Source organism: Lolium perenne, chromosome 3 (assembly GCF_019359855.2).
Source record: "Lolium perenne isolate Kyuss_39 chromosome 3, Kyuss_2.0, whole genome shotgun sequence".
Taxonomy (NCBI): domain Eukaryota; kingdom Viridiplantae; phylum Streptophyta; class Magnoliopsida; order Poales; family Poaceae; genus Lolium; species Lolium perenne.
Genome location: NC_067246.2, coordinates 59,989,582 through 60,006,117, shown reverse-complemented (window position 1 = coordinate 60,006,117; position 16,536 = coordinate 59,989,582). Strand labels below are relative to the sequence as shown.

At 48.6% G+C, this 16,536-nt stretch overlaps 1 long non-coding RNA gene across 1 annotated transcript; it reads right to left on the bottom strand.

The window, feature by feature from the left end:
* Positions 1–675: 675 nt before the first annotated feature.
* On the bottom strand, positions 676–3,403 carry LOC139838423 (uncharacterized). The gene is made up of 2 exons (XR_011754932.1): positions 2,897–3,403; positions 676–1,451 (listed from the first exon to the last, which is right to left on the bottom strand). It is a non-coding gene; the product is annotated as an uncharacterized lncRNA (long non-coding RNA).
* Positions 3,404–16,536: the final 13,133 nt, after the last annotated feature.

The following is a 16,536-nucleotide window of genomic DNA, read 5'->3' as shown; positions in this document are numbered from 1 at the left end:
CCTGAAGATAACCAGTGACGTCCATAACCCTGCCCAGGCCAAGCCGGAAGGGTAACCTTGCTAACGTCGTCATCTTGTACCTGTCAAAGTCGGGCCATCGGTTGCCGACAAGAGGGAGGAAGCAAAAGAGAAAGGGGAAAAGGCGAGAGTAAGTACCAAGGAACGAACTCCGGCACGTACTTAGCGAGACTAGAAATGGCTATGCTCGCCGGGCGAGTATAATATATATATCGCCGGGGGCTATATGGTAGGTTTAGCGGCAGCACAACTATAACCAATAGAGACACACTACAACATCCGTCTACTCAGAGAAGATAAGAGAGCGCACAAGGTAACAGATAAAATACTACACAAATATAACCCCGCCGATTACACATATCCCCTCCAACAATTGCGAAGAGGCAATGTAAAAGGCACTCAACGGTGGACAAGTTTTATTAGGTATCGGTTGTAGTAATGCTATATTACTACGCAAGTTATTATCAGATTATTAACAACAAGTATAAGGTGTAAGTTGTTCTATGATCAAGCTATACAATTCCAAGTCGTCCATAACCATGACACGGCTTATCGATAAGATGTACACCCTGCAGGGGTTGCCCAAATGTAACCATACGCATGCTCGACCCACTTACGACAGGTGGATGTCTCACAACAAGACCGTTCCCAGTTCAACAAGAAAGTCTAGGGGGGCCACCCGACTAAGCTACCCGTAACGAAGTCCGGCCGTACTCCGAAGCGGACTCAGGGTTTGCGTTAACGGCTAGGCGTGCAAACCACACGCTTCGCTAAACGTTCCGCGGGGTACAGTACAGAATATAAACACCCGAAGGCAACAGGAAGTAAACACCCGAAGGCAACAGGAAGTAAACATGCATGCGCCAAATAAAACCAAGGTTGTGGCCCCCTTTTCAACTAACTTGAGAAAAGGTAATGGGTGAGGGGGGGTCCCAATAATCGTCCCCACGCATGGGTAGAGCGCTCAATCTCGGAACAGATAACAAGAACTCGGGTCCTAGGGGACACTAGCAAGTCAAAGTTCCGATGCTTTCGCAAAGGGGCTCACAGATGCCTCTGCTTACAATTTTAGTTGTTAACAATAAATAAAGCATGTGTATCTCCACCAACTGGTATAGCATGTGATAACCTCCCAACAACCCAACATATCCCGATAACAGATCGAGATAAACAACAGAGCCTAAACACGCCTACGACTCGCAAGGCTCAAACATCAAGCAACGGCTATGGGTAAGGAATGATACATATAGGATTATTATGGTAAACAAGTGGAATAGGACACGTGACTCGATAAAGAAGCGCAACATAAGGATAGCAATGCGAGGGAGAGTGTAAAATAGGTGAAGAGAGAGGGCTCGCCTGTGAAAAGCTGCAGAAGCACTTGTCGTATCTCACCACACCACTTCGTGATCCTATCCGAGAAGAAGCAAATGCTGGAACAAACAACGGATGCAAATCTTACTACTACGGCAAAAGAATCAGCATGATCATGATATAACATGCATGTCATGGCAAACATGATGCGATGCAACTTATCCATATTAATCGGAGTCGGAACCCCGGGCAAACAATTAAGGTTGAAGTTGCATTTTCTACCGTCAAAGTTAATGGTTGATTAGCATGGCATAACATGGCGAGGTGAGCTACATCAAAATTAAACGGAGCGGGTAAACCTTAGTCGGTGTCCGAAATACTCCGGGTATATGTTAGGTGAACATACACGAACTATCACATCATGACATGCAGCAAGATGCAAACAGGTATATGGATGGCATATTCATGTTCCTCATGTTTTTCTGATCAAAATGGACATAAAGTTTGTTTGATTTGGATTTGTAAAAGTGCAATTATGAAACAATTCGAAAAGCATCTGTTTGTGCAAAACTGAAACTGCATATGAATTTTGAGCGGGAAACAACTTGCACCGAGCTGAATCCAGCCACAGGAACTGACAAAGGGGCCCTGCTGCCACGTAGGCGACAGCATGGCGAAGACCAAAAAGGATTTTTTTATTACGCGCTCAGGGATTCGAACCAAGGTCTCCAATATCAGGAACAGGAGTGGTAGCCACTGGGCTGCTGTATGAGATTTGATCAAATATGGGATGCAGGCAAGGTAAAGTGAGGACGCGGGTTAACTGAAGAATTGACACTTGCAGACTGAAACTGACAGTTGCTGTTGCCACTTTGGTCGTCGATGGCGAGTGTACTTGTGATGCTAAGGCGTGGTTCTCAACAGGTTGAGCAAGAGGGTGGTGCCCTGTTTCAAAAGGAATTGGAAAGTTTGAAATCGGTGCAAGGATACGACGGGAGGAGCTCGCCAGAGTTGGTTCAGCGACACAGCAAAAACTGAATTGAAACTGTACAGCACGAACTGAAGAGCTGCAGCAGCGATTCCTGTAGACGCGAAACTGCACAGATTTTAAAGCTTCGGCCACGACGAATCTGGGCACCGTTTTGAGCGAAACAAAAGAGGTTGAGAAACTACGCAATGGTGCGCTTAGAAGGGTACCATTGGATCGTGCTTAAGTGGCCGGGGACGCCGGTGAATATCGCCGGAAAAACGGAACGCGGCACGGTGAGAAACGGATGAACTGAAACTGTTATCTGGAGCCATCTTTGGAAGACGATAGCGTCGCCGATACTGAACCGTTTTGGGTGATTCAAAGTTCAACAGAAAGAGGGTGATGTTGTGCATCTAAGGGTACCAGGAACTTGTCCTGAGATGGTCTGGTTCGCCGGGGATCTTCGTCGGAAAACAGAACAGTGAAACAGCCAAAATTTGTGCGTTTTTCGTTTTCGTTTCCGTTCGATCTCCTCTCACAACGTCCATCCAGGGTCATGCAGGGAGGAGGAAGAGGGGTGCTGTTGTTGCTCACCCAGGGGTGCTCGACGACGAGGGAGAGGAGGCAGAGGAGCTCGCCGGCGACGAGGACGAAGGGGAGGCTGGCGTAGATGAAGGAGAGTTGGACGCGCTCGAGCTGCTGCCGGCCTTGGCGTCCTTGAAGAAGACCAGGATGGAGAGGAGGCGACGTGGGGGTTCTGTTTCACAGCTCGGCTGGGCGCGTCGGTGACCATGGCGTCGGCGGCGTCGAGTAGACGGTGGTGGGTTTCTCGGTAAGGTTATCTGTTTAGGAGCTGGAGAGAGTTGGCGATCGGCGGCGCGAAGGAGGAACAGCGCTAGGGTTGGATGGGACATGAGCTGCTGGTTTTTATAGAGAAGGAGGCGTCGGTGTCCATCAGTGTAGAGAGGCGACGTGGAGGCACTTCCACCGTGCCGTACAGGAAGAAGAGAAACGAGTGCAGCGATGGAATTTTTGTGGGCTTCAGTTGCCCAACAAGCTAAAAAAATAAACGGGCCACCGGAGGTGGAGATTGGGCACAAAACCAAGATGGACCAAAGAGATGCACGGCTGGATTCAAGTGTTAAGGCGAATTCCAAAACCAGGAATTAAACAGAGGGAAAAAGATAGCCGAGATGGAGAAGAAGGATTATAACTTGTGTTTGGATTTTAAAAATAGCTTTGCAAATTTTATTTTCTCAACTATTTGGTTTGGGATTTTGATAGATAAGAATACACACTAGGGAGGGTTTACATATAGAAACCATATGAGAGGGGAAAACATAATTAGCTTTTATTTAAAATAAAAATTTATTTGGCAAAATCTTGTGGACGATATGATGCATGATGCAGATGTTGCATAAAAGAAAAAGAACAAACAATTTCTAATTGGGGTACTACCCGGGGCCGTTACATCACGAGGAGTTCCGGAATGGTCCAGTGAATAAGATTCATATATAGGAAGTCATATTCCAAGTTTGGAAATGATCCGGTGCATTTATGGCAGGTTCTAGAAGGTTCTAGAAAAGTCCGGAAGAAACGCACTATGGAAGGTGGAGTCCCGGAAGGACTCCACAAGCTTGACCAGCCAAACCCTAAAGGAGGAGTCCCAGGTGGGCTCCACCTAGAGGTGGCCGGCCACCCCACCTCAAGGAAAGGTGGGAGTCCCACCTTGAGTGGGACTCCCTCCTTGAGTAGGTTTCCCACATATGGGAGGTTTTAGTGTTGGGGTCTTATTCGAAGACTTGGACTAGAACTCTTGGGGCTTCCACCTATATAATGAGGAGGAGAGGGAGGGGGGCAGCCACTCTTTGGCTCAGCCTTGGCCGCACCCCTTAGAGGGCCGGCGCCCAACCCCCCTCTCTCCCCAAACCCTAGCTTCTTCTCCTCCTCCACTTCTCCCGCATATGCTTAGCGAAGCTCCGCCGGAGATCTCCACCACCACCGCCACCACGCCGTCGTGCTGCCGGATTCAAGGAGGAGCTACTACTTTCGCTGCCCGCTGGAACGGGGAGAAGGACGTCGTCTTCATCAACAACCGAACGTGTGACCGAGTACGGAGGTGCTGCCCGTTCGTGGCGCCGGAACCGATCGTGATCAAGATCTTCTACGCGCTTTTGCAAGCGGCAAGTGAACGTCTACCGCAGCAACAAGAGCCTCCTCTTGTAGGCTTTGGAATCTCTTCAAGGGTGAGACTCGATAAACCCCTCGTTGCTACCGTCTTCTAGATTGCATCTTGGCTTGGATTGCGTGTTCGCGGTAGGAAATTTTTTGTTTTCTATGCAACGTTATACAGGAACGTTTTTTGTCCGGCACGCCCCAAATTGCTTTGGGGGACGCTTTGGGGGACGCGACTGGAGATGCTCTTACACGAGTCCCCGTGGGGCCAACGAAGACGACGTAAACAAGGCATTGCTAGCTGGATTTTCTAGTTTGGGTGACTGCGTGTGCCCGAGAATGTTCTTACTTGGCAGCGAACATACGAAACCAACACTTGTTAGGTTTCCTCATTTTGCAATGTTCTAGTTTGTGTAAACCATGTTTCACGTATTAGTTTGTGCAAACCATGTTTCCAATTATGTATTAGTTCGTGTAAGTCGTGTTCCCAATTATGTATTAGTTTGTGTAATGTTTGGAACTATATTTCTAAATGGAGAAGAGGGAAAAAAACAAGTAGAAAAAAAATGGGTCAGGCCGCTGGAGGCACCCAGGCGCAAACATACGCACGGACAAAAACGGACATTTTCACGTCCACCTCGCGACGCAAACGGACGCGCGTGGACAATTTATGCGTCTGAAATGCCTTGCCCCATTGGAGATGCCCTTAGCTTGCATCAGGCCATCAATTTTCGGTTTGTTTGTTACCTGGGATCCTCTAAGATGTTGCATCACACGATTCTTAAAGCACCTTTGGGCTATACCTTGGTACAACGCCCGAATTGACCGTTTTCAGCGAGCCACCCAAATCTCACATGGAGCTGATACAAAAGGGAATCTTCGGCACACGAGCGGGGACGAGGAGGGAGATGGCGCGAACTGCGACGCGCATCGGCGAAAAGAGAAAAAAAGGGACAGAAAGGATTCCGTCACCTCCCGCTGCGCCACTCACTGGACTACGAAGACGGCGACAAGGCAGCGTCGCGAGGAGTAGGACTATAGGAGAAAACGTCAGGACGATCACATTCCGTACCCCACGTCCCCACTGGCCACCGGATAAGAACATCTCGAGTCACATCCCTAGATTCCCCAGCAAAACCGTGAGTTGATCGTTTTAGGATACCGCCATGTGGTGTCGCGTTTAAGAGCATCTACAGTCGCGTCCCCCAAACCGTCCCGGATCGAGCGTTTGAGGGACGTGTTTTGTTCATGCCGCGTTTGGGGACGTCGCTCCCCAATCGCGTCCCTCAAACATTAAATAAGGGTTTTTGAAAACACAATCATTTATTAAATATAGCATACAAATAAATATGTTTGCGAAGATTGTTTTCAAATTAAAATACAACGAATAATAAAACAACAAATAAATAGAGCTAGATCAATGTGCTGCGGCATTTCCTTTGATCGTCCACAAATGCTCAACGAGATCAGCTTTAAGTTGATCGTGAACATTGTTGTCACGGATCTCTGCGTGCATGGCTAGGAAATCAGCAAAATCTGCAGGCAACTCATGATCAACCTCCGCAAGAGGGCCTTCACACTCATAGGGACCAACATGTGATCTGGCCCGATTCTTGCGGTCATCCTCGATGATCATGTTGTGCATGATCACACAAGCCTGCATCACCTCCCACATTTGGTCGTGAGACCAGCTTAGAGCAGGGTACCAAACAATTGCAAATTGAGCTTGAAGCACACCAAATGCCCGCTCGACATCCTTCCTGCAAGCCTCCTATCGTGTAGCAAGGTGGGAATTCTTCTGACCTGATGGATTCGAGATTTTTTTTCCAAAAGTGGCCCATTCTGAATATATACCATCGACTAGATAATAGCCTTTGGTATATTGGTGGCCGGCTATTGATCTCATAGTTGCATGGTGGAGCATGCCCTTCCACTAGTCTGCTGAACACCGAAGACTGCTGCAACACGTTGATGTCATTGTTTGATTCGTCCATGCCAAAAAAAGAATGCCAAATCCAGAGGTCATAATCTGCCACAGCTTCAAGCACCACACTGCAATATCCATGATGCCCTTTGTATATACCTTTCCAAGCAAACGGGCAGTTCTTCCATGCCCAGTGCATGCAATTGATGCTTCCAAGCATTCCAGGAAATCCTCTGGCAGCATTTTGTGCCATGATCTTTGCAGTCTCTTCCTCAGTTGGCCCTCTCAAGTAGTATTTGCCAAAATTTCCCACCACAGCTTGGCGGAACTTGTACATGCACTCAATGGCAGTAGACTCACTCATGCAAAGGTAGTCGTCCTGTGTATCGGCAGGTGCTCTGTATGCAAGCATCCTCATGGCGGCAGTGCACTTCTGAACCGACGAGAACCCGACATCACCTACAGCTTCGTGCTTGAGCTTGAAGTAGGGGTCGAACTCTCGAACGCCATGGAGGATATTCATGAACAAACCCTTGATCATCCTATACTGGCGCCAAAAATTGTCGGCATGTGTTGCGTCATCTGCGAAGTAGTCGTTGTGCAGCATGGTATGTCCCTCCATACACTGTTCCCTTTCCCTCGGAGACAACGCATGAGGTTGACTTGGAAATTGGAATATGAATTTCCCTGAACCAGCACGATGATTAGACCATCTCCAGTCGCGTTTCCAAACGGCGCCGGATCGAGTCGTTTGGGAAACGTGTTTTATTCGTGTCGTGTTTGGGGACATCACTCACCAGCTGCGTCCCCAAACGCCGCCCCCAAACGATAAACTTTTTTTGTACTTTTATTTCAATAAAGAGAAGAAATATTCCACAAACTAATACATAATTGGGAACGTGGTTTACATGAAGATATAGTTTGGAACATGGTTTTCCAAAAACTAATACATAGTTTGAACCATGGTTGACACAAATACAAAAGATTGCAAAAAAACTAAACCTAACTAGGCCGGACATCGAAGGTGTCGTGTGTTCGCTGCCAAGAAAGAACACTCGAGGGCACACCCAGTCACCCAAACTAGAAAATCTAGCTGGTGAGGGTGCCCCTGTTGGTTCTTCCGAGGAAGAACATCCAGAAACCTTCGTCCATTTTTTCGCTGCGAACTAACAACAACATTCAGTCGTCGTCCTCCTCGGCGTTGTCGCTGTGGTAGTTCCGGCGGCAACACGTCTCGTCGAACACCTTGACGCTCATGTACCTGTCGCTGAAGTAGGAGAACACGAGCATGAAGCCGGGTTCGAGGCAGTGGTAGCGCGCGATCTTCTCCCAGCCGATGTGGAGGTACATCTTGCCGCGCGCGTCGTAGATCACGTCGACGATCCACCGGCAGCAGTGGCAGCCATCCTCGCGCAAATGCAGTGAGCCCGGACGCTCGTCGTCGGCGACGAAGTCGGCCGGCAGCATCTGGATGTCGTGTGGGTCGCCCTTGATGACAACGATGAACTCGAACAACACGGGCCCTTCATCGTCCTGCCTGTCCGACGATGAGGACGACGACGGCGTCGCAGGCGATAGCGCGCGTGCAGCTCTGCCGCGGCCGCGGCCACGACCACGACCACAGCCGCGAGCTCGGCCTCCGCTTCTACCAGCCATGGCGTCGACTCTTGAGATGGTGGCGGCTAGGGTTGGGGAGAGAGACGGTAGGGTTTGTGTGTGAGAGGGACGATGAGATGTGGCCCTTTTTTATAGGCCGGAGGGAGGCGGGGGAGCGGTGGCGCTCATTAACGCCGGCATGCAGAGCTAGGCGGCGACGAGACGCCTCGCTGCGCCTCTGCGGGAACTGCACCGTCGCCGCGCGCCAATAACTTCTGTCGCGAGGTAGGTGACGGTTAGGTTCGAATTCAATTGTGTCGCTGACGGGTCGGCCCCGCCACTCCCCGCCTCGCTTTTCGGTGCATCCGGCGTTCCCGGTGCGTCCCCTGTGGGGCGGGGACGGCCTCGGGGCGCGCCGGATAAAAAGCGGCTTTGGGGGGCGCCGTGGAGGATAAAGGTCGGGGAGAAAGAAGTCGAAGCCCCGGCAGAGGATGGAGGGGCATACCATGCTGCACAACGACTACTTCGCAGATGAGGCAACATATGCCGACAATTTTCGGCGCCGGTATAGGATGAGCATGGGTTTGTTCATGAATATCCTCCATGGCGTTCGAGAGTTCGACCCCTACTTCAAGCTCAAGCACGATGCCGTAGGCGTTGTCATGTTCTCGTCGATTCAGAAGTGCACCGCCGCCATGAGGATGCTTGCATACGGAGCACCATCGATACACAAGACGACTACCTTCGCATGAGTAAGTACTGCCATTGAATGCATGTACAAGTTTTGCCGAGCTGCGGTGGGAAATTTTGGCAAATACTACTTGAGAGGGCCAACTGAGGAAGAGACTGCAAGGATCATGGTACAAAATGCTGCCAGAGGATTCCCTGAAATGCTTGGAAGCATCGATTGCATGCACTGGTCATGGAAGAACTGCCCGTTTTCTTGGCAAGGTATATACAAAGGGATTCATGGATATTGCAGTGTGGTGCTTGAAGCTGTGGCAGATTATGACATGTGGATTTGGCATTCTTTCATTGGCATGGCGGGATCATACAATGACATTAACGTGTTGCAGCAGTCTCCGGTGTTCAGCAGACTAGTGGAAGGGCATGCTCCACCATGCAACTATGAGATCAATGGCCACCAATATACCAAAGGTTATTATCTAACCGATGGTATATATCCAACATGGGCCACTTTTGTTAAAACAATCTCGAATCCATCAGGTCAGAACAATTCCCACTTTGCTGCGCGATAGGAGGCTTGCAGGAAGGATGTCAAGCAGGCATTTGGTGTGCTTTAAGATGGGTGCTAGTGGCGCACCAGGTAGGTAGTGCGCCACTACTACTTAGCAGTGGTGCACCAGAAAGTGTTGGGCCACTGTTAAAAATGTAGTAGTGGCGCACCTCTTCTTTCGTGCGCCATCACTAAAGGGGAGCCTGAGCCCAGGTTCCTTACCCAACCTAGTAGTGGCGCACTGCCTTGACACTAGTGGAAAACAGGCCTTTTGATCCGGGTGGTTAGGGCCTTTTGTCGCGGGCGGCCAGCCGCGACAAGCAAGGCGCGATAAAAGGGAGGCCTTTTATCCCGGGTCGCTTACGACCCGCGACATAAGGTCCACCACGTGGCAGCCGCGGGGCGCGCAGGGCACAGGCCCTTTTGTCGCGAGCGGTATTACCACCCGCGACAAAAGGCCCTCTACGTGGCGCGCGCACAACGCTTCTGCTTTAGGGTTTGAGGGGTGCAGCACCCCTCCCCCCCGCCACCGACCGCCTGTTATTTCATTTTTTTCGTCCGAAAATAAAAGTTGCATATATTTGTACGCTACTAGAAGTTGTACACATTCATTCATTATATATATATATAGATCGATCAAACAAATATTGGAAGCAGAAGTCGATTCCCCTTACACATATTCGTAGGTTCCCTACATATATACATGGAGCTCACGATCGACAAACGGTACTAACGACCGTCTATTTGGAGGTAGAACAACTATTTGGACTAAACAAGCCTTTGTTGTTTATTACTTCTCTAACCAAAAGTCCCGCCAGCTCCTCCGCGATTCCTAGTGCGTGTTCCTTTGGTTGGAGTCTGTCCCGCATGAAGTCGACCTATATACGAAAATGAGATGAGTATGACTATATCAGTCTTGATAACGAAATATTGATGATAATAAATAAAGTTGTGAATGTTATTGCTTACGTCGAATTTATTTTTGTTCTGCTTCTCAGTGGTTAACATGCGAATGGACTCGCAAACGTAGTATCCACATAGATTCATCCCTTGTGGCTGCTGGGGGCACGGTACAGGAGTAAATGTTAGCTTCTTTGCAAAGGTAATCTCCTTATGAACATTCTTCAAAGCTTGCCAAGCCTGCTGTGCAAAAGAATGATTGAATGAGTGGATAATTAATTGATACCTCACGACAGATAAAGCGCGCCGATGAAGGAAAGTACACTTGGAGCAACTTGCAAGTCCTGGAACCCGTCCAGGCCTCTACTCGAGTGGGTCTTTTACTTCAACTATTCCCTTATCGGGTTGAATGTCTAGTAGAATCCAGTGGAAGCTGCACATGTTATGCATATACGTCAGAATTACACTTAACATCGAGTAAGAAAAATTGAATGTGCATAAAAGATCATTAAGACTCTCACTCGTAGTTGTAAGGAAACAATATTGAATCACGTAAATATTGCTGCCCCAAAAACCTTAGTAGGTTTCCCCCGTTTCTTCGCGTTTATGCTTCACCGTTTCAACATGTATTTTATCTGGGTCAACAAACCCAACATTGATAATATTATTACTTTTGCACTCACTGATCTTCAGTCTGCAAAAGAGAACCCATAAGATATAATGAGTATATATATGCAATGAAAACGAACATGAACTGAATGAAAATGAACTTATATGTAGTTAACAACTTACAAGCAATAGCGACTCATGAGAGATTTGTCGAGGGCTTCTAGATTGAATAACTGCCAGAGTTCATTCATCTCAATATGGATCTCCTCCTTTCGGTAGTAATATTCCCATGGTATACTCGCCACGATGTACATTTTGTTCTCCTTGCATGCATCAAGGTACCACTGATGCAAATTCCGCATATGTGTTGGCGTTTATGCATTGCTCTCTGCTGACCAAGTCGGCCCCGTAGACAAATTTAGGAGCTATATCAAGGTGGGTATGTCAGCATCTGCTGCAGACAGCAATTCCTCCACGGTAACTGAACAAGCAGCCGCTAGCCTTGCAGCTTCTTCCATATCGATACCACCATGTTCCTGGTACACCTTGGGAACATTAAGCACTTTGAGTGCTGGGATCGATTGTTTGGGCTGAGCACCGAGGAGGGGAACTTCCTTTCTCTTTTTGCCTTTTGTCGTTTGCTTGGCCTTGAGGGGTGCACTTGTTGAACTTGACCTTTTCTCATCTGCACTTCTAGCTGATGATTTGCTCGTGCCAGCAATGTCCTTCTCCTTAGCCTTTTCATCCTTCTTTTGGTCAATTACCTTCGCAAGAGTGCGTGTATAGTCATCCTTCTTCTCGTGTAACTCATCTTTGCGATGGTGTGTTCAGAAAACTAGTAGCATATTCTATTTGCTTCTCTGTGTATGGCTCTGGCGCTGGAGGTTTTGGCTTATGAAAAAAATCATAATTGTATTTCTTAACAATGGCATCATTTTCCTCCGGGGTACGATCGTAAGGACGGGGGGGAGGAACCTTTGGTACTTTTGGGAGGGGCGACTTCTTGCGGACAGGACTCTTGAAACGCTTCCGGCTGGGTGCATTCCGAGTCTTAGTGGGCGGAGGCGGCGGCGCTGGAGATGGAGATGGACTACCGATGTCGTGGTCGACGTCCACTACAAGAAAAGTTCTGATAGACAACGTCTCAAAATCGTCCGCTAAGGGGTATTTTTCGTCGCCTATGGGCCTAACCCGACGATTTGGGTTCTGTTGTGGAAACTGCGTCAGGCAAAGTCCTACGACGATTTTTTCGGTCCGTCGCGCTTGGGCGCCCTTCCGCCACGGAAAATCGGACCGTTGCCCAAGTGTTTCCGGGAGCCCGTTGATCGCCGACGTCATGCAAACCGACACGTGGCGTACGCAGATTAATCGCGATTAACGGCGTTAACCGGCTGAAACCCCGTGGTAGATGGTAGGCCCACACGAGGCCTGCCACGTCTTAAGCGGGCCGGCCCAATAAGTTTGCGGGCCGGGCCAGCTGACATAGTTTGACCGGTCAACTATATAGCTGGGCTGGTCCATTAGTTACGTGGGCCGGGCCTAACCTCTAAGGTTGACTGGTCAAAACTTTAATGGGCCGGCCCACTAAGCATGTGGGCCGGGCCGAATGCACTCGATTGACCGGTCAACAGGCAAAAGGGCCGGCCCACAAGACATGTGGGACCCACTTTCCTGGTACCGGGCCGGCCCATTTACAAAGTGGGGTCCACATTAAAGCAACTGGGCCGGCCCAAGAAGATAGTGGGCCGGCCCAATTAGCATGTGGGTCCCACTTTCCTGCTATCGGGCCGGCCCATTTAGTACGTGGGGTCCACATTAGATCAAATGGGCTGGCCCAACAAGCCAGTGGGCCGGGCCAAAAGCACCGGTGGGTCCCACTTTCCTGTTAAAGGGCCAGCCCATTTAGTATGTGGGGTCCACCATATAGCAAGTGGGCTGGCCCAACAATATAGTGGGCCGGGCCAAAAACACAGGTGGGTCCCACTTTCCAGTTAAAGGGCTGGCCCATTTAGTATAAGGGGTCCACCATATAGCAAGTGGGCCGGCCCAACAAGATAGTGGGCCGGGCCAAAACACTGGTGGGTCCCACTTTCCTGTTAAAGGGCCGGCCCATTTAGTATGTGGGGTCCACCTTATAGCAAGTGGGTCGGCCCAACATGCTAGTAGACCGGGCCAAAAACACAGGTGGGTCCCACTTTCTGTTAAAGGGCCGGCCCATTTAGTATGTGGGGTCCACCATATAGCAAGTGGGCCGGCCCAACACGCTAGTGGGCCGGGCCAAAACACAGGTGGGTCCCACTTTCGTCTTAAAGGGCCGGCCCATTTTGTATGTGGGGTCCACCACAAAAGCAAGTGGGCCGGCCCAGTAGGTGGTGGGGTCCACCTTAAAGAAAGTGGGCCGGCCCAATAAAAGTGTGGGGTCCACATTAAATCAAGTGGGCTGGCCCAATAAGTAAGTGGGCCAGCCCGTTTAGTTGCTGTTTATATGCCGGCGTAATAGGCGCTTTAGGATTTTGCGGTAAGACATATGTGATTTCGCTTAATTGGGCCGTTTAAGGGATGGGAATTCGTGATTTAGATACTGAGAATATTTACGCAGCATTGATTTCTGTCGGATAGCCTCACTTACCACAAGCACCAAAGAAAAAATGCGCGAAAGAACTATAAAAACTAACTAAATATTACATCAGCTGCAAGGCATTGAAAAAATATTACAGAACCCAGATAAATTGAATGGTAATTAAACCTAGCAATACAATGAAGGGATCCGGCAATCTTTTAAGTTGTCCATGCAGCACCTATATCTGAAACAAAGACATTACAAGTTAAGACAGCAACAATGGAAAGGCAAAGACACTACAATATTGTTTGCCAAAGAATTTGGAACTCATCATTTCGTCGTTATAACAAGATCATTGTAATGCGCACAATAAGCAAACAAAGAGTGCATGCCGCATACCAACAGCCAATATAACAGAGCATGTAAAATGAAACAGCAGACTTACTACTGTCGAGTCCCATGCAAACCAACATGTTCAGGGAGTAGAAAATTGGCATGAACAACATAGTAGCAAAGCTATAAATTTTGTAACAACGATCGAGCAAGATGAAGTTATGATGGCTACATCTACAAGAGCGAGGAATGTAAACCAAAAATAGAAGTTACGATGGCAAAAGCTAAAGAGGAGGGAATGTGAACCAACATGTGCCAAGTGCAATTACTTCATTTTGGCCGTGAACTAAATAATACTCCTGAACTTATAGTGAAGGGGATGCAAATCAAGATGTTTCGGGATATAAACTTGTAATGAGCAACACATAGAGGATAGTTAATGCTGGAGCTTAGGATGGACCAGATACAGAATATAGTGGGATCACCTGTGAACTTGTATAAGAGGGAATGCAAACCAATATGTTCAGCTTTCCATATGTGAGCGTCATGCCAAGTCAGAGAAACAAGTCAATAATGCAGCTTTTGAAGAACAAGATGGCACGCAAAATTATTATCTAGTAGTATGACAAGTTTATTTGTACTACAGGCTAGATAGCAGAGTGATAGCATGCCAAACTAAGTCCTTACTTTGTTAGCTTACAATGAACTAGATACAAAACAATGGCATCACCTGTAGTACAGGGAATGCAAGCCAACATGTTCATGGAGTAAAAAATTGGCACAAACAACATAGTAGCAGGCCATAATTTTTGTAACAACGACTGAGCAAGATAAAGTTATGATGGCTAGATCTACAGAGCAGGGAATGTAAACCAAATATAGAAGTTACGATGCCAAAAGCTATAGAGCAGGGAATGCGAACCAACATGTGCAATTACTTAAAATTGGCCATGAACTAAATAATAGCAGGATGTTACTATAATACCTATAATTTTTGTAACAACGACTGAGCAAGATAAAGTTATGATGGCTAGATCTACAGAGCAGGGAATGTAAACCAAATATAGAAGTTACGATGCCAAAAGCTATAGAGCAGGGAATGCGAACCAACATGTGCAATTACTTAAAATTGGCCATGAACTAAATAATAGCAGGATGTTACTATAATACCTATAATTTTTGTAACAACGACTGCGCAAGATAGAAGTTATGATGGCTACATCTGCAGAGCAGGGAATGCAAACCAAAATGTTTTTTTTTTTAGATTCTCAGGGAGACATTCTCCCCGGTTCCATTTCATGCCGAAAAGAAACCAATGTGCAAACCAAAATGTTCAATCGCTTAAAGTTAGCAATGAAGTAGAAAATAGCAACGTGTTACGGTCATAGCTAGGAATGAACTAAAAGAGCTTCAGACAAACAAGCATCTGAACCAGGACATGGCGCTAAAACAAGGGACTTACATTAGGAGAAGCACTCTGTGGGAGTCACAGCAGATCTTCCTGGGGTTGATAGATCCGGTGATGAAGTACGCTACATGTGCTACTTGGGGTTGGAGAGACGGCCATTACACTTCATGGTTACTCATCTCATCTGCAAAAAAGTAACGGCGCGTCGTTAGCACAAACAGGTTCCCCCAAGATTAAACAAGAACTTGCAGGCAAGCAATAGAAAAGCGACAGTAGAAGAGTTTAGATCATGCACGGCGCCGGTGAAGCAGATCCGGTTCATGCACAGCGGTGTCGGTGAGCAAGATACGATGCGGTGGACGACTGATCCGGCGAAGCGGCTCCGGTGGGGTGGACGATACCGCAGCTGAAGCGACTGCGGTAGACTGCTGGATGAGCATATGGTTTCGAGGTTCGGCGGGGATGATCTGGTCCGGTTGATGACGGCGTCGATGAAGCGGCTCCGGCAGGCAGCCGGATGACGAGGATCGCGAGGGCTCAGGTAGGCCAGGGAAGTCCGGCGGGGATGTTCCGGTGTGGTGGTCGTGGAGGTGGGAGAGAGGGACTTGGGAAGTTCCGGTGGGTGGTCTGAAGGAAATGTATTTTTTTTGGGAGGGTTTCCTGGGCTAGGGAGGTGGTGATCCAAAAAATGACGGGCAGACCCCCCCACCAACCGACTTTGCTGGCATCTCCACAGGGGTAGAATAGGAATTTGGAAGCGTGTGAAATTTTTGTATTTTGTGAGCGGCAAGTTTTGCCGCTATGAGATTTTTAATTTGGCCACCGTCCAAGTATAATGATAAAAAATTGTGACACCGTACTAGTACCTCTGTTCAAGGCCGAGTGCAAAATCAAATCATCATCACGTTGAATATAGGTCACTACCATGATCATGATCTATCTTCTGGACAGAGATCCAAAGGTTCCCCACGTTCACGGGGCACAACGTGACCTGAGGCTTCCATCCACCATTCGTTTCAATCCAACGGCAAGGAAAGCAACAGCGTGACCCGATTAATTTCTGCTGAGCTGAAGAGCTGCGTGTTCTCTCGAACTCCGAAGAAATAGAGAAGGGAACAGAAGATGATTTCGGTTCCGAGCGCATCTGTCCGGGCCAAAAATGTATCTGGTACAAACTCCAGCGGGACGATGCATAGTGACTGGGCCGTTCGCAGCGACGCAAACATGCCCAAATATGTGTCTCGGATCCGTCGCGCGGACGCTGCGTGGACGCGTAAAGTGTCCGCTCGCGTGCGCGAACGTTTCGTCGGGCCCGCTTGGCGGTGACCCGGCGTCGATGCGTCTTCTCGCCGGCGCCGCTTCGGCAGTCTGCGGTCGCGTAAAATGGTGATGCCTCGGGTGGCACGCGTCGTCACCTACCTCTGCGAATGGCGATGCCACGCGTGCAGCGGCCGTCGCGTGCCTCCGACCTATATAAACAGGAGCGTACGCA